The 21,578-nt window shown below is 39.3% G+C and overlaps 1 protein-coding gene across 2 annotated transcripts in view; it reads left to right on the forward strand.

Annotated features, from left to right (window-relative positions):
* The first annotated feature begins 20,830 nt into the window (after nt 1–20,830).
* Nucleotides 20,831–21,578, forward strand: part of ngfa (nerve growth factor a (beta polypeptide)) — a 29,045-nt gene continuing 28,297 nt past the window's right edge. For both annotated transcript variants that reach the window (XM_047361085.1, XM_047361095.1), the window contains exon 1: nt 20,831–21,000. The gene's annotated coding sequence lies outside the window, so the exon portion shown is untranslated. The remainder of the gene's footprint in view (nt 21,001–21,578) is intronic.

The following is a 21,578-nucleotide window of genomic DNA, read 5'->3' on the forward strand; positions in this document are numbered from 1 at the left end:
CAGTCTTCCTTTATCAACTTAGTTAAGTTGTGATAGCCTAATAACTTGTTTTCTGAGAGCAATGTGTTGCATATCTCAACTTGTATGCAGCCCCAGGTATACTCATTTAGTCTCCATCCTCTCAGTGAATTAGGATCCTTCTCAAGCCTTCTCCTAACTTTTACATGTGTAACAATCGTACATCAGGCCTGTTCTTCGGCTCCTCTGTGAAGGAACTGTTTATGAAGAAGTGTGTGGTTTCCAGCTTGATGTAGTTACATTTAATGACTAAAATTAACATGTTTACTCCATTTCTTTACATTCTATACTTACACAGTCTAAAACATAATTGGAAACAGAACCTTTTCTTCCTCATGAGTAAATTGTCTTCACATAGGGTGGGCTGATTGGTCGCTGCAGCATTCTGTCTAAATATTTCTACAAAAATTATTTTCAAACTGTAAAATTATCACAGCTACATGTGTCAAATTAAAGGGGACATATGAATACATTTTGTTGTGTACTTAGTCTATAGGAGTGCAGAAAAGTTGAATTTAGTCTCTCCAGGGGTTGTGGCGATATTTGTATTTTTTGTTTGGGTCATATTTTTTAGTTCGTTCAGTTTTCTCTATCATCTGTTATGTTTTTCCAATTGTTACATCACAGTATTTGGTGTGGAACAGATAAATACGGTCATGTACTTCCAGCTGTTCAATTTCGTGTATCCGCCATATTTATTACTCGCTGCGATTTTGTAGTCCAGGCTGAAGTATGCCTATGCTGAAAGAGGATAAATTCATTTCGGTTGTTGAGTGTTCTAGCCCACACAATTCATTACACCGTCCCGCAGCATCAGAACCTCCTCAAAGTAACTGTTTAAATTTAAATTTTCTTGGAAATGTTCCCACATCAGTGGGGACATTCCAATTTCCCCCACTTGAAGGACAAGTGCCTTCAGCAACCTCCGCCAGTGTCAAGAAGGATTTGCTGAAAGACTTCATCTGAATAAGGGGTCAATTTCTCCTGTCTATGGAAACGACAGACACAGCAAAATAGTAAGCTGCAAATATCGCTAAAATGACAACAAACTTTATTTTAGACATGAATTTGTTGTATGTTGATGTGACATCCTGGCTATTGTTTTGTTAGCAGTAGCATTGTGCCTTCTGCTTATGTTAGTACTGTGTGATGCTTTTAGCTCCTTGAGGACATAACCCTACTGCTTCTTTTGAATAGTATTATTACAGAAACACTTTAGCATAGTTTTTGCTGTTTTTGTCATGTTTCTGCTGCGCTAGATAATTGTTATCAAACTACAAAAATGGCCGAATGGGTTAAAGTGCAGCACAGTTTGACCCCGAGGGGGGCGGGGTGTGAAGGGCCTCAAAAGCATCTAAATAGACTGAAGCAAAGTTGTTCAAGAGTTGCTCTCAGATGCAACTCACAACCGGGGTAAAAGAGGGGCCTGTGCAGCTACAATAACAAGGAGTTCAGACCGAAGCATGCAGTTCCACTTTATATAGACCACAACTGAATGAATTAAGGGTGAAAAGGAAATATTTAAAAGCATGTTATGTCCCCTTTAAGTTTTTTGGTTTGTTTAAACTTGTATTTACAATGCCAGTTTTTTGTGTGTCCATTTTCAAGTAAGCACGTTCTTACCTTAAAGCATACAAACATGAAATCAAGAGCTAAATCTTGATCTTTCTGACCTTGAACTTCCTGAAGCCAAGTTAGACTTGATTCTGATCCAATGTACATAATCATTCCGTAATGTGTGATTTATGCTTTGGAGATACATTTACATATTTCATTTTAAAAACAGTAGCTACTGAATGGCTTTCTTCATTGCCCCATCACTCAATCTCTATTCATTTCCCTCTTCATTTTTCTCTCCGTCCAAAATTCATGGTGCTCTAAAACAATTGGTTTACCAGATGCTGTCAGGAAATAGCACTTTGGAGCTATTTTGTGGAAGCAGATGTGCCCTGTGTTCCTGGGTGTTGTTTATGACTGTAACTAAACTTTGTATGTTGATACCAGGCCTGTTGTCTGTCAAACATCTACTACACTGTCACACACTGAGGAACTGTGGAAGGGGAGAGTTTAAAAATGTATTTATTTCCCTTTTTGTTTTGCCCAGTGAATCCGTGCATTAACTATTTACTACAATTTTCCAGGCAAGTACCTATGTCAGGGAGTACATTTTGAAAAATATTACTTTTACTGTTTTACACCATATACAGGTCCTTCTCAAAATATTAGCATATTGTGATAAAGTTGATTATTTTCCATAATGTCATGATGAAAATTTAACATTCATATATTTTAGATTCATTGCACACTAACTGAAATATTTCAGGTCTTTTATTGTCTTAATATGGATGATTTTGGCATACAGCTCATGAAAACCCAAAATTCCTATCTCACAAAATTAGCATATCATTAAAAGGGTCTCTAAACGAGCTATGAACCTAATCATCTGAATCAACGAGTTAACTCTAAACACCTGCAAAAGATTCCTGAGGCCTTTAAAACTCCCAGCCTGGTTCATCACTCAAAACCCCAATCATGGGTAAGACTGCCGACCTGACTGCTGTCCAGAAGGCCACTATTGACACCCTCAAGCAAGAGGGTAAGACACAGAAAGACATTTCTGAACGAATAGGCTGTTCCCAGAGTGCTGTATCAAGGCACCTCAGTGGGAAGTCTGTGGGAAGGAAAAAGTGTGGCAGAAAACGCTGCACAACGAGAAGAGGTGACCGGACCCTGAGGAAGATTGTGTAGACCTGTATTTGGTTGGAAGCTCCATATGCGTGAAAGGTGGGGAAAAAGTGGGAGAAGTACAGATCCATCTCAATAAATTTGAATATGTTTGAAACATTAAGTTCTTTTGTTAGTTCAGTTCAAAGCACATTCTTATATTACACAGACAATGGGCAAACAGCAAAGCCATGGTCAATAAGCTAGGTATTGGGACTTCTGGTAGTGTCAACATAATCATAAGGAAAACGTCTGACTTTTATAAAAGAAGGGTAGGCCCCATTGTTGAAGAACACGGGTGTTCAAATCTAAGTACATTAATAGAAAGGTAAGTGGAAGAAAAACATGTGGTATAAAATGATAAACAAGCAACAGGGATAACGGATGCCTTGAAATAATTAAGAAGCAAGGCCTATTCAAGAATTTGGGAGAGATACCAAAGCATGGACTGCAGCTGGAGTTAGTGCTTCAAGAACCACCAAACATCCAGGGTTAATTGTGGAGTACCACAGGGTTCAGTACTTGGGCCAATTCTCTTTACTATATATATGCTTCCAATAGGTAAAATTATCAGGCTGCATAGGATGAATTTTCAATGTTATGCTGATGATACCCAGCTTTACTTATCCATAAATCCTGATGAGCCCAACCAGTTACAAGCATGTCTCGAAGACATAAAAACTTGGATGACTTTAAATTTTCTGCTTCTAAATTCAGACAAGACAGAACTTGTCATCTTTGGACCAGAGTCTTTAAAAAAGAAACTGCTTAGTCAATCACTTAACCTGAATGACATTAAATTGACCTCTGGCAATAAAGTAAAAAACCTTGGTGTTTTTTTTGACCAGGACATGTCATTTGAATCGCATATTTAACAGGTTTCTATGATATCTTTCTTTCACCTCCAGAACATTGCCAAAATTAGAAATATCCTATTCAGCAGTGACACTGAAAAACTAGTCCATGCATTTGTTACTTCAAGACTGGATTATTGTAATTCTTTACAATCAGGAGGTCCACAATTGCAGTTAAAAGCCTTCAGCTGATTCAAAATGCTGCAGCAAGAGCTATGATGTAATTTAAAAAGAGAGATCATATTTCTTTTATTTTAGCTTCCTTTCACTGACTCCCTGTTAAATCTAGAATAGAATTTAAAATACTCCTTCTCACATATAAAGTCCTTAATGATCTAGCTCCATCATACATCAGAGATCTGATTGTTCCATACGTTTCTAACAGAGCACTTTGTTCTCAGACTGCAGGTTTACTGGTGGTTCCTAGAGTCTCTAGAAGTAGAATGGGAGGCAGATCCTTTAGTTATCAGGCTCCTCTCCTGTGGAAACAGCTCCCAGTTTTAGTCCGTGAGGCAGACACCCTGTCTACTTTTAAGGCTAGGCTTAAAACTTTCCTTTTTGATAAAGCTTATAGTTAGAGTGGCTTAGGTTATCCTGAGCTCGGTAGTTATGCTGCTATAGGCTTAGGCTGCTAGAGGACACAATGACCACTTTCACTCTCTTTGCTACATTCTCATACTACTCTCCAATTATTTGCTGTTATTTCAGCTTTTAACTTGTTCTCTCTCTTTCTCTTCCTAGAAGCTACACCTGGCCTGACTCTGTGTCTACCTGTGACAGCTTTCTGGAGAGGGGAATTGTCCGAGCTTCTGCGGGCAACAACTTAATGCTCTCCCTCTACCGATGATCCACATGGCCCTGTCTTTTAGTGTTTAACCCTTTCTCTTTCCTAGACATGGCAACTGACTGAGCTTAACTGTAACTAATTATATGTGCTCTCTTTCAGACTCTAACCTTGAAAACTGGCTCAGAGTTTACCTGTTCTTTCTTTCTAGGTGAAACGACTAAAGGAGCTACATCCATTAACATTTACTCTTCCTTCCCATAGAAAGTACTCCTGGATCAGTGCTTCTGTGTTCCTCTTGTGTCTCTGCTCTGTTCTCACAAACCCCCAGTCGGTCGTTGCAGATGGCCGTTCACACTGAGCCTGGTTCTGCTGGAGGTTTCTGTTAAAAGGGAGTCTTTCCTCTCCGCTGTCACTACATGCATGCTCAGTATGATGGATTGCTTCAAAGTCAATGCCAGTGACTGTCCACTGTCTCTACATGCTCATCCAGGAGGAATGACTGCTACAAGTCTCTGACTCGATGCAATCGACTGAACTGTTGAATGGTTAGGAATAATTGGAATGTATGTCCCTGACTTTGTGAAGTACCTTGAAACGACATGTGTTGTAATATGGCGCTATATAAATAAACTGAACTGAATTGAATTGCAGGACACTGCTGGCCATGAGAGTGGAAGAGTGGAGAGGTGCAGCATCTAAGTTTGCACAGTCAATGGAGCCATGTCATCCGCTGGTGCTGGTCCACTGTGTTTTGTTCAACTCCACAGTTAGCACAGCCATCTAACAAGACATCTTACAGTTCTTCCTTTCCTCAACTGACAAGTTTTATGGACAGTCCAATTTCACTATTCCAGAGGGACTTGGTACCTGCCCACACTGTCAATACCTGCTTTAATGACCATTGTATCAGAGTGATTGATTAGCCAGCAAACTTGCAAAACCTAAACCCTCCACAAAACCTATGGATTATTATTAAGAGGAAGATGAGGGACAACAGACCCAACAATCCAGACAGAAGGCTGAAGGTTGCTATTAAAGGGCTTTCTGAGGGTGTGTGGGGTCTGCAGAGATTTTAGCAGCTCTTTTCTTGACCCTAGACCTGTATAAGTCCTGGATGGAGGGAAGGTCAGCCCTGATTATTCTCTCTGCAGTCCTGATTATTCATTGCAGTCTGGACCTGTCCTGTTTTGTGAATGAGCCAAACCTCACTGAGATGGATGAAGACAGGACAGACTGAATGATGGCAGTGTAGAAGATGACCAGCACCTCCTGTGGAAGGTTGTTCTTCTTGAGTTGCCTCAGGAAGTACAGCCTCTGCTGGGCCTTCTTCCGAACAGTGTCTATGTGTGAGGAGAATCTCAACTCCTCAAAGACGATGGTACCTAGGAACCTGAAGTGGTCCACAGCTGACACGGTGTTGTTGAGGATGGTGAGGGGGGTGTATAAGGTGGTGTTCCCGAAAGTCCACCACCATTTCCACAGTCTTGAGTGGGTTGAGTTCCAGGTAGTTTTGACAACACCAGTGTACCAGCCGATCCACCTCCTATCTTATCTTACTTTATCTACCTTATCTTATTCAATTTCAATTCAGTTCAATTCAATTTTATTTATATAGCGCCAATTCACAACACATGTTGTCTCAAGGCACTTCACAACAGTCAGGTACATACAGGTGCTTCTCAAAATATTAGCATATTGTGATAAAGTTCATTATTTTCCATAATGCAATGATGTAAATTTAACATTCATATATTTTAGATTCATTGCACACTAACTGAAATATTTCAGGTCTTTTATTGTCTTAATACGGATGATTTTGGCATACAGCTCATGAAAACCCAAAATTCCTATCTCACAAAATTAGCATATTTCATCCGACCAATAAAAGAAAAGTGTTTTTAATAAAAAAAACGTCAACCTTCAAATAATCATGTACAGTTATGCAGTCAATACTTGGTCGGGAATCCTTTTGCAGAAATGACTGCTTCAATGCGGCGTGGCATGGAGGCAATCAGCCTGTGGCACTGCCGAGGTCTTATGGAGGCCCAGGATGCTTCGATAGCGGCCTTTAGCTCATCCAGAGTGTTGGGTCTTGAGTCTCTCAACGTTCTCTTCACAATATCCCACAGATTCTCTATGGGGTTCAGGTCAGGAGAGTTGGCAGGCCAATTGAGCACAGTGATACCATGGTCAGTAAACCATTTACCAGTGGTTTTGGCACTGTGAGCAGGTGCCAGGTCGTGCTGAAAAATGAAATCTTCATCTCCATAAAGCTTTTCAGCAGATGGAAGCATGAAGTGCTCCAAAATCTCCTGATAGCTAGCTGCATTGACCCTGCCCTTGATAAAACACAGTGGACCAACACCAGCAGCTGACACGGCACCCCAGACCATCACTGACTGTGGGTACTTGACACTGGACTTCTGGCATTTTGGCATTTCCTTCTCCCTAGTCTTCCTCCAGACTCTGGCACCTTGATTTCCGAATGACATGCAGAATTTGCTTTCATCCCAAAAAAGTACTTTGGACCACTGAGCAACAGTCCAGTGCTGCTTCTCTGTAGCCCAGGTCTGGGGAATGCGGCACCTGTAGCCCATTTCCTGCACACGCCTGTGCACGGTGGCTCTGGATGTTTCTACTCCAGACTCAGTCCACTGCTTCCGCAGGTCCCCCAAGGTCTGGAATCGGCCCTTCTCCACAATCTTCCTCAGGGTCCGGTCACCTCTTCTCGTTGTGCAGCGTTTTCTGCCACACTTTTTCCTTCCCACAGACTTCCCACTGAGGTGCCTTGATACAGCACTCTGGGAACAGCCTATTCGTTCAGAAATTTCTTTCTGTGTCTTACCCTCTTGCTTGAGGGTGTCAATAGTGGCCTTCTGGACAACAGTCAGGTCGGCAGTCTTACCCATGATTGGGGTTTTGAGTGATGAACCAGGCTGGGAGTTTTTAAGGCCTCAGGAATCTTTTGCGGGTGTTTAGAGTTAACTCGTTGATTTAGATTTTCAGGTTCATAGCTCGTTTAGAGACCCTTTTAATGATATGCTAATTTTGTGAGATAGGAATTTTGGGTTTTCATGAGCTGTATGCCAAAATCATCCGTATTAAGACAATAAAAGACCTGAAATATTTCAGTTAGTGTGCAATGAATCTAAAATATATGAATGTTAAATTTTCATCATGACATTATGGAAAATAATGAACTTTATCACAATATGTTAATATTTTGAGAAGGACCTGTACATTCCAATTAATCCTAATCATTGAACAGTGCAGTCAGAGTTAGTTATTTATTCAAATTGGATAAAATGTTTTTCTGTCTAAGGAAACCCAGCAGATTGCATCCAGTCAGTGACTTGCAGGATTCGCTCCTCCCGGATGAGCATGTAGAGACAGTGGACAGTCACTGGCATTGACTTTGCAGCAATCCCTCATACTGAGCATGCATGTAGCGACAGTGAAGAGGAAAAACTCCCTTTTAACAGGAAGAAACCTCCAGCAGGACCAGGCTCAGTGTGAGCGGCCATCTGCCACGACCGACTGGGGGTTTGAGAGAACAGAGCAGAGACACAAGAGAACAAAGAAGCACTGATCCAGGAGTACTTTCTGCGGGAAGGAAAAGTAAATGTTGATGGATGTAGCTCCTTTAGTCATTTCACCTAGAAAGAAAGAACAGATCAACTCTGAGCCAGTTTTCAAGGTTAGAGTCTGAAAGAGAGCACATATAATTAGTTACAGTTAAGCTCAGTCAGTTGCCATGTCTAGGAAAGAGAAAGGGTTAAACACTAAAAGACAGGGCCATGTGGATCATCGGTAGAGGGAGAGCATTAAGTTGTTGCCCGCAGAAGCTCGGACAATTCCCCTCTCCAGAAAGGTGTCACAGGTAGACCCAGAGCCAGGCCAGGTGTAGCTTCTAGGAAGAGAAAAGAGAGAACAAGGTTAAAAGCTGAAATAACAGCAAATATTGCAAAATTGGAGAGTAGTGTGAGAATATAGTGAAGAGGGTGAAAGTGGTCATTATGTCCTCCAGCAGCCTAAGCCTATAGCAGCATAACTACACAGATAGTTTCAGTTCAGATTATTTAGTTAAATGGCGCTTATTTACAACAATGTCTCTTACTTTTTTTAATTCCCTCTGTGGTTTGATTTTATCATTTGATTTGTTTTTCTGTCTGTATCTGTGTTTATTTGCTTTGTCTCGTTGCTGAAAAGCATTACATAAATAAACTTACCTTACCTTACCTTACCTTACCTTACCTTACCTTACCTTACCTTACCTTACCTTACCTTACCTTACCTTACCTTAACTTAACTTAACTTAACTTAACTTAACTTAACTTAACTTAACTTAACTTAACTTAACTTAACTTAACTTAACTTAACTTAACTTAACTTACCTTACCTCAAGGCACCCCACAAAGGGTCCCACTGATGGTCATTGTTATACATATATATAAAAACCACAAGGATTGGGATACCTCCCTCTGTCAGACTGATTATAAACATTGGAAAAGAGAGGGGGTCATACAGGTAGCAGAAATGGAGGGTGTGTTTGCACCTCAGCCATAACTGAGCCAGTTTAGGCTAAACCTGACTCCCCCTTACTCCAACCAACTAACCGAAGCCACTCTAACTATAAGCTTTATCAAAAAGGAAAGTTTTAAGCCTAGCCTTAAAAGTAGACAGGGTGTCTGCCTCACGGACCACAACCGGGAGCTGGTTCCACAGGAGAGGAGCCTTATGACTAAAGGATCTGCCTCCCATTCTACTTCTAGAGACTCTAGGAACCACCAGTAAACCTGCAGTCTGAGACCGAAGTGCTCTGTTAGGAACATATGGAACAATCAGATCTCTGATGTATGATGGAGCTAGATCATTAAGGGCTTTATATGTGAGGAGGAGAATTTTAAATTCTATTCTGGATTTAACAAGGAGCCAATGAAGGGAAGCTAAAATAGGATAAATATGATCTCTCTTTGTAAATTTCATCAGACCTCTTGCTGCAGCATTCTGAATCAGCTGAAGGCTTTTAACTGCATTTTGTGGACATCCTGATAATAACGAATTACAATAGTCCAGCCTTGAAGTAACAAATGTATGGACTAGTTTTTCAGTGTCACTGCTGAATAGGATATTTCTAATTTTGGCAATGTTCTGGAGGTGAAAGAAATATATCCTAGAAACCTGTTAAATATGGGATTTAAATGACATGTCCTGGTCAAAAGTAACACCTGCTGTTATTTCAGCTTTTAACCTTGTTCTCTCTCTTTCTCTTCCTAGAAGCTACACCTGGCCTGACTCTGTCTACCTGTGACACCTTTCTGGAGAGGGGCATTGTCCAAGCTTCTGCTGGCAACAACTTAATGCTCACCTTCTACCAATGATACACTTGGCCCTGTCTTGGAATGTTTAACCCTTTCTCTCTCCTAGACATATCTACTTATCTGATGTTTATTATTTTAGGTGAGGGCTCTTCCAGTGAACTTCCTGGGAACTTTGATTGAGAATCTGATACTTGGAAGCACTAGTTGTAGTGGGTTTATTGGTTTTGTTTGTGTGTGCTAGTTTGAAGTATTTCCTTCTAAGCCATTGGTGGCAACAGAGGAAACTGGTAAGTTAATCTGTAATTCATGTCATGCATTATCTAAAATTTCCTGTCGAATTCAATTTACCAGCTCAATTTGATTTATTTAGGCATACCAGAGAATGACTCAGGATAGATAAAGAAGCCTAAAAGCTCATAAAATCATTGGATCAAACATTAGTTTTATATGTTTTGTAAGTGCAAGTGATGAAGGTCATTTCAAGTCTCAATGGTTTGATCTCATGTAATGCTTGTCATGTGACTCACAGGTAATTGAAACTTTACTATGTTTTTGTTACTGGCTCTTAAGTCCAACACACTTTTATGTATAATTTTACTGACATATAATGTGCTGATTACATCATACTTTACTAAGTTTTATTTCTCTTTTGCCTTTGCTTCCCAGCTCTCCCAGTGCTGGAAACTCAGCCTTGCTGAACCAACTAAACAGACCTGTGTGGCATCAAATAATAAATAAGAGCTTTTTCAGTGTAGATTTGAAAGCTTCTAAAATCCAGCATACATAGTCCTCTGATAGTATTAAAAACAGAAAAGCCATTGATCATACAGCTTAAGGTTTTCAGACCAAACATTGATTGTACTGCACTTGTAGCTGTGTTCAGTGCTCAGTGGGTGTTGTGCAGCACACAAAAATAGGTGGAGACTGAAAACTTTCAACTGGTTTCTGTCAAATTTCATTAGTCAGGTGTGAATGAGAAACAGCCAACTGGAAACAAATCGTTTATCCCAAATGAAGATTGACCCGTTTGCAACAAGCCAACAGTTGCTGTAGTAATATCCTGGACTGAAAACATACATTACCAATAAACACTATAGTTACCTGCCAACAGAGCAAGTGGAAATATGGTTCTAGTACCAGAGAGAGAATGTCTCCTAGGTTGTCGCTTAGAAGAGACAATGTGAATGGAGCTCTGGATGTAGAGAATGCAATGTCTAAGCTGGGAACAGGTGAGTGAATCTTGTTCCGATCAAGACAGAATTGTCTCTGCAGTCACCTGCTCGACTTGCCAGTCATTGTAAAATATTTCGTAATTTTTTTACAAATACATATCTGAAAAATGTGGCATTCATATTCAGTTTCCCCAGGTCAATGCTTTGGAGAACCACCTGTCGTGGCAATGGCAGCTTTTATTGCTTTTATTGGTATATCTCTATCAGTTTTGCACATTCTGATTCTGATTCAAAGTTAAAATTTTTACCCATTCTTCTTTGCAAAATTAGCTCAAACGTTTTCAGAATGGATTGAAATCATCTGTGAACATTGGTTTTTAACTGCTAGATTTAAGTATAAGTCATGTAGAGGTAAGGCATTCCAGTCTTGGGTAGCCACAACAAATGGCCGATCACCTCTGCGTTTTAACTTTGATCTCGGAACACCAAGGAGAAACTGGCTGTTTGACCGGAGTGCTCTCAAAGGTGTGTGGATGTTGAGGAGATCATGTAGATTGGATGGGGCTAGACCATGTAAAACTTTAGTGAGTGATAATATTTACAATCAATGCAATGACAAACAGGAAGCATATCAAGAGATTTTAAGATAGGAGTTATGTGTTCATGCTTCTTTGTACTAGTTAAAATATGAGCTCCAGCATTCAGAACCATATGTAAATGCTGCAGGGATGATTGATCTAGACCGACGTATAAAGAGCTACAATAGTCCAGACGTGAGAGGTGATGAAAGCATAGATAACCTTCTCGAGTAAAAGGGTCTAAATACATATGAAGAGCAATTATTTTGTTTTACTTTTAGACAATAGACCCCAAAAAATATAGCAATGTTTGTAGTTTTTCTGGGACAAAAACCTAACATTTCCAAGGGGTGTGGACACTTTTGCAAACTAAATGTCTATTAATTCCTGACGTAGAAAGAAATCGTATTTTAACACCTCAATTCTGATACAAATGCAAAAGTGACAAAAAAAAGTAAGGAACTTTTAGTGTAGTTTAAGAAAGGGAATATGTAAGATCTTTCTAGATTAAACTTTCTATTCTTTATGTAACAATATTAGCAAAGGAGAAGCATTTTGTATTTTGGACGTAGCTTCAAGAAAATAACAGATAATATTGTAATGATGCTACATTCACAAATATATACAGTTCTGCTGGTGTGCACTGACTTTGAAACGGGTGTCTTATGACAACAGCGACAGGAAATACTGTGTTGGGATTGTTTGTTTGTGGTATGTGGTTGTCAGATCTAAATTATTATGTGTGTAATGTGGTTATGGAGGTTTTCCTAAGAAGAATTATCTTTTAATATATTTACCACCGAAATTCAACTCCCATGCATTCCAATCAAACACAGTAATCAGCTTCAGGGTTCTTACATGCCTTCACCTGATTGCTAAGCCATTCAGGTTAGTCACAACTGGAAACACCCTGGGATCCCTTAAGCATCATTAGGTCAAAAAAATTTTATTTGTTGGTTTTGAATTTTGAGCCTTGTCACAGACAACCACCCCTCAATAATTTATAATTTATGACTTGTGTTGACACACTGGCATGTAACAGGGCATGTACATTTTATACTCATTTGGACAGGCTCTTAACTGTTTTACATGAAAACGCTTCACATTGGTACTTACTTATCCGAGTGTAAATCATACATGGTACAGAACATTAACCCCTTTTCATTTCAACCACAGGAAACAGAGCTTCTAACTTGACAGGTTGTGTTTAGACCTGTGTGAGTCTACATGTGTGTTAGAAGGCATGTGCATGAGTGTGCATGTTGACCCAATTTAACCCTTTTTCAAAGAAACTCTGTGGGGTTTTCAAGGAGTAAAGCCAAAACAGCTGGATCTTTGTTTGGATACCAGGTGTCTTTTTTTTAACTCACCCCTCAAAACTGACTCACATTTCTTCCCTTCTTCTCACCCCAAACATTCTGTCTATCTGTGTTTGATCTCTGAAGTTCCTCAGAAATACTTCTAAACTGATAATTCACTTTGCTTAATCAAATTATTAGTGTAGGTTCCTGTACTACAGGCAAATAATTAATACAGATAATAGAATTAAGAAAATCATGGAAATTGCTTTGTGGCCTCTGAAAATTGGTTGAGTAGCTATTTTATGTACCTGGATAAGGTCCAAGATCAATCTCACATGAAACAAAAACGACACCTTCTCTTATACTGAATGGGTTTTCCCTCAAGTTCTTGGAACCAAGAAAACAAAACCTAATCGCAAACATGGTTGAATATTGCTCTTGTTCTGGCAAATATGCAATTTTGAAACAGGTCTGCTATTTTTTTTGCTAATTTCTCCAAGCATTGAAGGTCCCCAGTGCAATATATATGTATTGCATCCAAAATTGCATAGAGTGGTGATGGGTCTAGGGGTTTGGTGCCCTGCATCTGAGCAGAGGCTTCCTGCCCCTTGGTGTTCTTGGCTTTTGAGTGTTCCAGGCTCTCTGCCCCTTGTCACCATTCTAGAAACTTTTGACCTCCAGGTCAAACATTTTGGACTCTGAAACACACACACATCCACCCACGCACACATTCAAATAATCAAAAAGGTTAAATGTCATACAAACACGATTCCTATTCCATTAACGTTGCTTTTCTGCTTTGGTGCCAGGTTCCATTTCAAGTCGATTCAGTTTTTTTATACAACATCAATTCACAACAAATGTTGTCTCAAGGCATTTTATAAAACAACTCAAATCAATGGAATCATACAGGCAGCCAATTCAAGTTCATACACTCCAAATTTATGCTAGTTATCTAACAATGCAGTTGTGTTCAGTTTATTATTCAAATTAGGTGAAATGTTTTCTCTCTAAGCAAACGCAGTGGATTGCTTTTAGCTACCAGGTGTCTAGCTACCAGTAGACTGGCATTGTGTCATTGACTTTGCAGCAATCCCTCATACTGAAAAGGAATGTAGTGACACCGGAAAGAAAACTCCTTGCAGTCAATCAGACAGTTCGGATACCATCTTGAGAATTACTATGTATTGAGCAAAACTGCCCTGGCACATGTAAGCAACCAGCTTCTCCATATAGTATGCCTGGTAAGGCTAAGACAGGACACATCTATAAAATAAAATAGCACGTTCGATACAGTGTTTACTATAGCCAACAAATCACCTTCAAACTTGCTTCGTTGTGTCAATCCCAGTTTTTCCGAGTACTATTCATTGTTTTTAGGATCAAACCTTATGACTATAAAACCGGGTGAAAGATTCTCTTTGATGTCGACGTTCTTCCCGAGTATAAAACCTCCAACACATAACTCTTCAAATAACTTGGCTCATTTAACCATTGAATCATATTCAATAAATTAGAACATTATTGAAAATTTCATTTATGTCAGTTACTCAGTTCACCAAGTGAAACACATTATATTGATTAAATATATATATAAGACTGATGATTTCAAGTCTTTATTTCCGATAATTTAGATGAGTTTCCACTTACAGCTAATGAAAACACAACATTTCTGATTAGAATACTACATCAGACCAATAAAAACTGTTTTAATATAAAAATGTGGGTTTAATGAAAAGTATGTTTAATACAGATGCTGGTTGTACAAACAGGAGAAACAAACACAGATTGCACTACACCCACATTGTATTTGCATGTTGCCGCAGCACACTGGTAGGTGCGAGGAGCCTTCTCTCAAAATGTGCAAGTCTGTGCAAATGTTGGTCGGTTGTCAAGTTCTGCAACATGGCAAGTAGCAGAACTTAATGAATTCCTGACTCCACCAGAAAATCAGGATGTATGGTGGCGCAGTTGGAAGCACTGTTGCCCTGCAGCAAGAAGGTCCTGGGTTCAAATCCCCGTGCATGCTGGGGTTCTCACCGGCTACTCTGGCTTCCTCCCACAGTCCAAAGACATGCCTGTTAGGTTAATTGATCACTCTAAATTGCCCTTAGGTGTATGAGTGTGTGCATGGTTGTTTGTGTGTTGCCCTGTGATGGACTGGTGACCTGTCCAGGGTGTACCCTGCCTTTTGCCCGTAGACTGCTGGAGATAGGCACCAGCTTCCCTGCAACCCACTATGGAATAAGCGGTAGAAAATTACTGACTGGCCTACATTACTTTGGTAAATGTATTAAAGTGATGCTAGTCATGCATCAAAATATTGATTATGTAAATTCTCTATCAATTTTTATTTTTACTTTCATTACTCTGTGCCAGTAGAGGGAGTGGCCACATAAAAAAAAAAAAATCAAAACAGGAAACTCTTGTGTTTGTTGGCAACACCGCAAATCAACAGATACATGCTTGTGCTTGCTCACTGCTCAGTTAATGAAAAGAGAATAGGAACATTTCTTCAACAAATTGAGAGGAATGATTTTTAAGTGTTCTGTAACATGTTGAGAATATGCTTTTACATGTGCTGTGGTCGGGTGAGTCACATTACTGTCACATTAGGTAGAAGGCAATGACATTTGAAACTGTGTATCTCATATCAATGGAATTCCTGTAAAACGGGAAATTCTCCTTGTTGCATTTCTAAAACCACTATAAGTCAAAACAGAAAAACATGGGAAAAACTGTGAGCAAATTAGAAAAGGGCTAAAGATTATGAGAAAGATAAAGTATTCTTGTTCTGTCTTTGGATTTGCTTCTGGTTTAACCACAATGAGATTTTGGTGAGGACAAGAGCCAAGTGATTTCTTGCCCATAGCTTATGTCTGCCCACGTATTTTAGTTACTTTATTAAAACCATTACTGGCTCTGGCTCTTTGACATTATGCGTTCAAGTATCTGGTAAATGTTCCATATTGATGTTGGAAGTCAAGCCAACTAATATGTTTTGAGTTGAGACCTGATGCTGGAGTTCCTGTATGGGAAAGTCTGTGTGTAGAGCTGCCAGCCATTAACCAAAGAATCTGTATAATACGGACAAAACTACTAAACTCTAAAGCTTGAATAAACATGTGAAAACTTCTTTTAAAGCATCAAATTAAAAAGGAAAAAAGTGACAGTAAAAAGATGCTTTTTAACATTTTAAACAGATACCAGTAGGCAAAGCTGAAGATTAAACGAGCCATTAAGAGTTTCTGCAAGGCTCAGCAACAGATGATCTCAATACTGTCTCTCATCCCTTCACTTTGGCACAGACCCAGATGTAAAAATTAACACAAGATGTTGGTAGATTTAAAATTTCACCAATATTTCTGGGAATGTGTTTCAGTAGCAGTGGGATATGTCACTGACACAATGGTGAGAGAGGCTAAAGGTTACTACGCTCACTTTCCCTGTATGTAGAAGCACAGTAAGAGGCACAGGAACACATAAACACACACAGAGGGTTTGGATTTAATAAAGTTCTTTATTTCCACTGAGAGAAGATTGAACTTGGAGGACAACTGTGGGAACAACTAGAAAAGCATTTAAATTGTGAAACCATTTTAGATTTCACACAGCATAATATGCTAGTTCTTCTCTGTACAGTATATGTTTTGCAGTGATTCCAGATCCATCTGTACTCTGCATGATATGTCTGAGTGTGAGCCTGGCAGTTTTCTCCTCTGCGTCCGACCTTGGTTGGACAATAGCTGAATTCTGTATAGTGAGACCGTGGGTGGAAGGAGACAGAAGAGTCAATGAGTGAAGAGGCTTCTGGGGTGCGTCAGCACAAGGCCATGATGAAAGTGTAGGAGGATGAACTGTCTAATGTGCAGAGCAACAGCTATTCATTTACCTCACAGGACAAGCATACATGGATATGACTACCTTCAACCAAAGTGCAGTTGAAATTCAGCTACTCAATAATTTTCTATGTGACACATGGGCATCTGGGACAGAGAGCCACAACCTTTTTTACATTTTTTCACTGCCAATTGAGGACTAGAGGAAGTTATGAATATGTCATAAGTATCTCACTGATGCCCATCTAATTAATAGACTGTCCATTCAGAATGCTTTGTTTATACAAAAAACTCAACAATTTTATAATAGAACACATCTATTTATCTTACAGTTATTGCAGGAGTCACATAAATGTATATAATCTGTATTTAACACAAGTTGTTGTATGCTAACATGTATGAACTCTACATTAGCAGACACAGGTATAAATTATTATTTGTCTTCACTCAGTAGAAAAGTGGAATTCAGAAAGGTGATCTGAATAAACTAGACAAAATTAATAATTCCTGAAGACTCCTTAATTAGCAGAAAAACTGTTAGCAACAGGTTGTGTTTGGCTGCAGGTGAAAAGGGAGCATACCCCATCAAGCAATAATGGGTAAATGGAAAATTCTTAAGATTTAAACAAAGTAGATCTTTCATTACCTGGAAATAAAAACAAAGAAAATGTCCGGGAAGCCTGGGAAAATCCATGAGTGGAAAAGACAAGAGCGGAAACCAGAGTGTCATTGGAAGGAAACATGCAATTGTCAAGGTTAAATCTCCAGATGTTTGTGTTTATTCCATTATTGCACGAATAGCAGCAGGCCTTTTTAGACCAAAAGTGCTTGTCGTTGACTGGTCTGCTTGTATTCCAGACCTCTCTTATTTTTAACAACTTATTGTGCCTCAGAAAGAGGACAATCTGGCAACAACCACGGTATTGTAAGTAGGTTCAAGTTTATTTTCAGAAAACTTTTGTAAAAATGTAACAATTGTTCTCTACTGTTTGCAGAGGATTATAAAAAGGTATAATGTAAATCGGGTGGGCAGTATATCTCAACATATTTTTGGTCTGAGATCCAAGCCTTTCCACTTTAATTAAACATAATTTAGCATGTGGAAATCTGAATGACATATTTTTGTCATTCAAACCTTTCATCAAATGATGAAAGGTTTAAAAAACAAATTGAAAATTAAAATTGAAAATATTGGGCTGTAATGCGATTGCTGCCCTCTTTACACTGACACCCATAAATAAAATCCAGTTTTAAATATGCCTTCACTCAATTAGTACATAGAGTCAACCTGTTTAGTTAAAAAAAAACAGCATCACAAGGAGCAGGAAATACAGCTGTGGGGAGAAGTTATGGAGAAGTTTTAAGCAGGGTTAACTTATAAAATAATATCCTAATCTTGGAACACTTCACAGCAAACGGCGTAACTGAAAAACACATGACACATTGCCATCCAGCCACAGTGACAGGCTTTGAAGTAGAACATTAATCATAGACGCAGCCAAGAGGTCCATGAAAATCTGGAGGAGCTACAGAGATCCACAGACAAAGTAGATGAATCTGTCAACCTGACAGCTTTTAGTCATGCACTTTATAAATATAGCCTATGGAAGAATGACAAGAAGAAAGCCACTGTTGAAGAAATATGTATAAAAAAGTGCCACAAACTCTCTAGAGGACACTGCAAACATGTAGAAGAAAGATCTGCTTATATGAGATCAATATTTAACATTATGGCCTACATGCAAAATGCTGTGCTTTGTGGAAAATTAACACTGCATATCTTCCATGATAAAACATGATGGTCGCAGCATCATTCTATGGGACCATGGGAAAGATGGTACATAGATGCTGTTCATCCAATGTGACTGAGCTTGAACTGTTTTACAAAGAAGAAAGGGCAAATGTTATATGTGCAAAGAGAAGTTGGTTCTACAAAGCATTGACCTGCAATACAATCCATCGAAGTTTCTGAAAAATGACAAATAATTAAAAACCTTATACTTTTGCAAAACAGTGTATGTCTACCTTGTCATATTGCGACACGTCCTGAGGAGAATACTGTACATGGAATTATGAATTTTTGGTATAAACTGTTGGGTTTTGTTAACGCTTTCCACATCAGTTTGCAGCCTGAATCAAACCAAACACAATAGAGAAAGTTGAAATATTCAAGTTTCTTTTTGCATTTTTTTGGAAACTATTCTTTCAGATTGTCTGCTCTGTCTTTCAGTTATTACTGCTCTTTAAAGACAAAACAAAAAGATTCTTAAATTTACCATCTATGCGATAATAGATATTTTCCACCAGCAGTGCACTGATAGCTGCGTAAGCTTGAACAGATAGTTGGAATGGTTATTAGTTATTCCTGCAATTACATGACCAAATTCTCTACAAATTGAGTCATAACCACCTTTTACTTGGAAATGCTGTTCTCTTAAATTGGGCTGAAGTTCAGAGAAGTATGAATACTTATAATATTGTTATAACAGTTTTATGCCACAGAGAAACCTGTCCAACCACATTCCTACAAAATCATTCATAATATTATTGGCTGAGACTAATGTGTTGTTAGGTGATTAAATGAAAACAATGAGTGTGCTTCACTGTATGTCTAGATTTTATGTTGCAGCACCTATGTAGTGTCCCGCAGATGGAAATTACTGTATATTGAAACTGAAAGTGGTAGGTGTCATTGAATTGCATGCATCGTCATGGTTGCACTGTGCAGAAAGAACTCTGGAGTCTTTCTAGGCATGTAAAGGAATTTATAAACCTGTAAATGAAAGACCAAATTATATTACAATATATTCACACACTCATGGCCACCCTGCAACAAGCACAACAATTTTTTACCCATGGAAAATATTTAGACTGCCTCTTGCAGAGAAGATCTAGATATTGTTTCTTTGCAATTTAAAAATTGGTAAAAAATGTACTCTATTGCTTAGGCAAATGGTATATTACATTTTATTCATCATTTTAGCCTGAAACACGTTCCAACACATGCACAAAAGACATCTGCAGAAAGCCCCTGCCTTTAAAATGCCTTAAATATGAGGATATCAGTGTAGTCTTGACCTCCTCTCCACCCTCCCAGTCAAAGTGCTCAACCCTCCTCAACCTTTCCCGCCCCTTAACCAACCACTGAGCAGGGTGCAGGGCCATAGTTCAATATGTGGGGTTTCCCCTTTCAGAGACCTGATAACAAGGACAGAGGCGGCTTTGACAGTGACCATCTTGTGCGCACGGCCAAACAATGTTCGCTTGGGTTTGAAGTCAACCCCATGGGGTCAAAACTTTTTAGTGGTAAGAGAGCCCTCTCATGCTTTTACTGGTTTTCCTTTCAAGACTCATTTGGAACCAATAAAGTTTTCCATTTACATTAAACAATATAGATCTTTATGTTTTAGATAAAACAACACATTTATTCTTCCCAGCAGAAATAAAAAGCGACGACACACAATCCCTCCAATCTCTTTCTTTTCATTTTTTTTCTTCTTTTCTTCTCTCTTGGTTTGCATGGGTGGGATATCTGAGTGTTCAGCGCCAGGGGCTGTGACAATGATACGGTTCAGGTCAGGGGGAAACAGTGAAAGAAAAGACATGCAGGAAATCAGAAAAACTGTGGAAAGGCATGTCCAAGACATCATGATAACGCTAATATATTCATAAACAAGAAAGTTGTAAGAGTGTTGTAATACCAGAGCACAGTGACAGAATACAGGGTGTGGCTGGCAGCTACCAGGGTGATGGGGTATCACAATTGCTCTGCTTGATAGTTTTATTCGCTCTTTACACATCATCCACCATTGACAAGTGGCAGAACTAAATAGATTCCTGACTCCACCAGACAATCAAACGTCTGTTCTTGTAAATGCATGCATCCCATTGGACAGTAAAAAATGTACCTGGTGTAGGCCGTTGAGGGTCGAATAAATGTATAAAGTCAGCTCTTAGAATTTGACAGTGTGGGGATCGTATTGAAAGGATTTAGAATTGTTTTACTGAGCTTCACTCCTTTGCCAGGTTAGTGGTTAATTACTTGCTTTCAGACTTTTATCCAATGTTATCTAAAGAAAGATATCAGGGACCCTGATAGGCAAAAGAGTCCCACAGAGGAAGGGATGAAATGAAAAGAGGACATGAATGACACCAGCACTAGGACCTGTAGGGAGGGAGCAGCATTGGGAGTATCACTAAACTTTAGATCAACACAGACTGTAGGAGGCACACAGACTGAAGTGGATGGTCCAAGACCTGGATGCAGAGCTTTTTTAAAGCAGAGCGGGATTTTGACTTTGGGATAATTCTCCTGCAGGTCCGGGAAAAGGTGAAGAGGAATATAGCTGACTTCCTTTCCAGGTTTTATCCAGCTGTGGAGAGAGGAGAAGGAGCATTATAGGGTGGTGAGTTTTGTTATTCTAAATTATTTGTAGTTGAAGTATAAACATGAGGAGTGTGTGTGACGTTTATTTTAAAGCCTTTCTCTTTTTTTTATTTAATACCTGCCTTTTACTGAAGTGAAGCCCTGTCAGTCAGGATTAGGTTAAGCAGCAGGCAGTTAGTTCTGCTTGCTGGGGAGAAAAACCCAGCTGGAAACAGCACACAGAGGGTGCCATAAAAAAGTTTTACAAGATAAAGCTTCTAATGTTTGTGGTGCCATGTGCTGTCAGCATTTTTGCGTCACTCACAGTCATTTTCAGGTTTGTTCAGAGAGCGAGTGAGGAGGAATGGGTGGAGGTTCAGGAGAGCAGAGTGAACAGAAGTGAAGATTAGAAAAAAATGGGGTTCTCCAAACTTCAATGAGAACTCATTTAGTGCTCAGTAAACTCCTGGGACCTCAGGTTACCTTGTCCCCCCTCCCCACCTCTTTTTTTCTATCTGTCTTTCCCTCTACTCGTGTTGCACAACCCTCAAAAGACTTGTAGGTTCTGATGAGCTCCAATGTCTAACATGAAGTTATGGAGGTTATCTGTGGGTGGAG

Source organism: Girardinichthys multiradiatus, chromosome 1 (genome assembly GCF_021462225.1).
Source record: "Girardinichthys multiradiatus isolate DD_20200921_A chromosome 1, DD_fGirMul_XY1, whole genome shotgun sequence".
NCBI lineage: Eukaryota > Metazoa > Chordata > Actinopteri > Cyprinodontiformes > Goodeidae > Girardinichthys > Girardinichthys multiradiatus.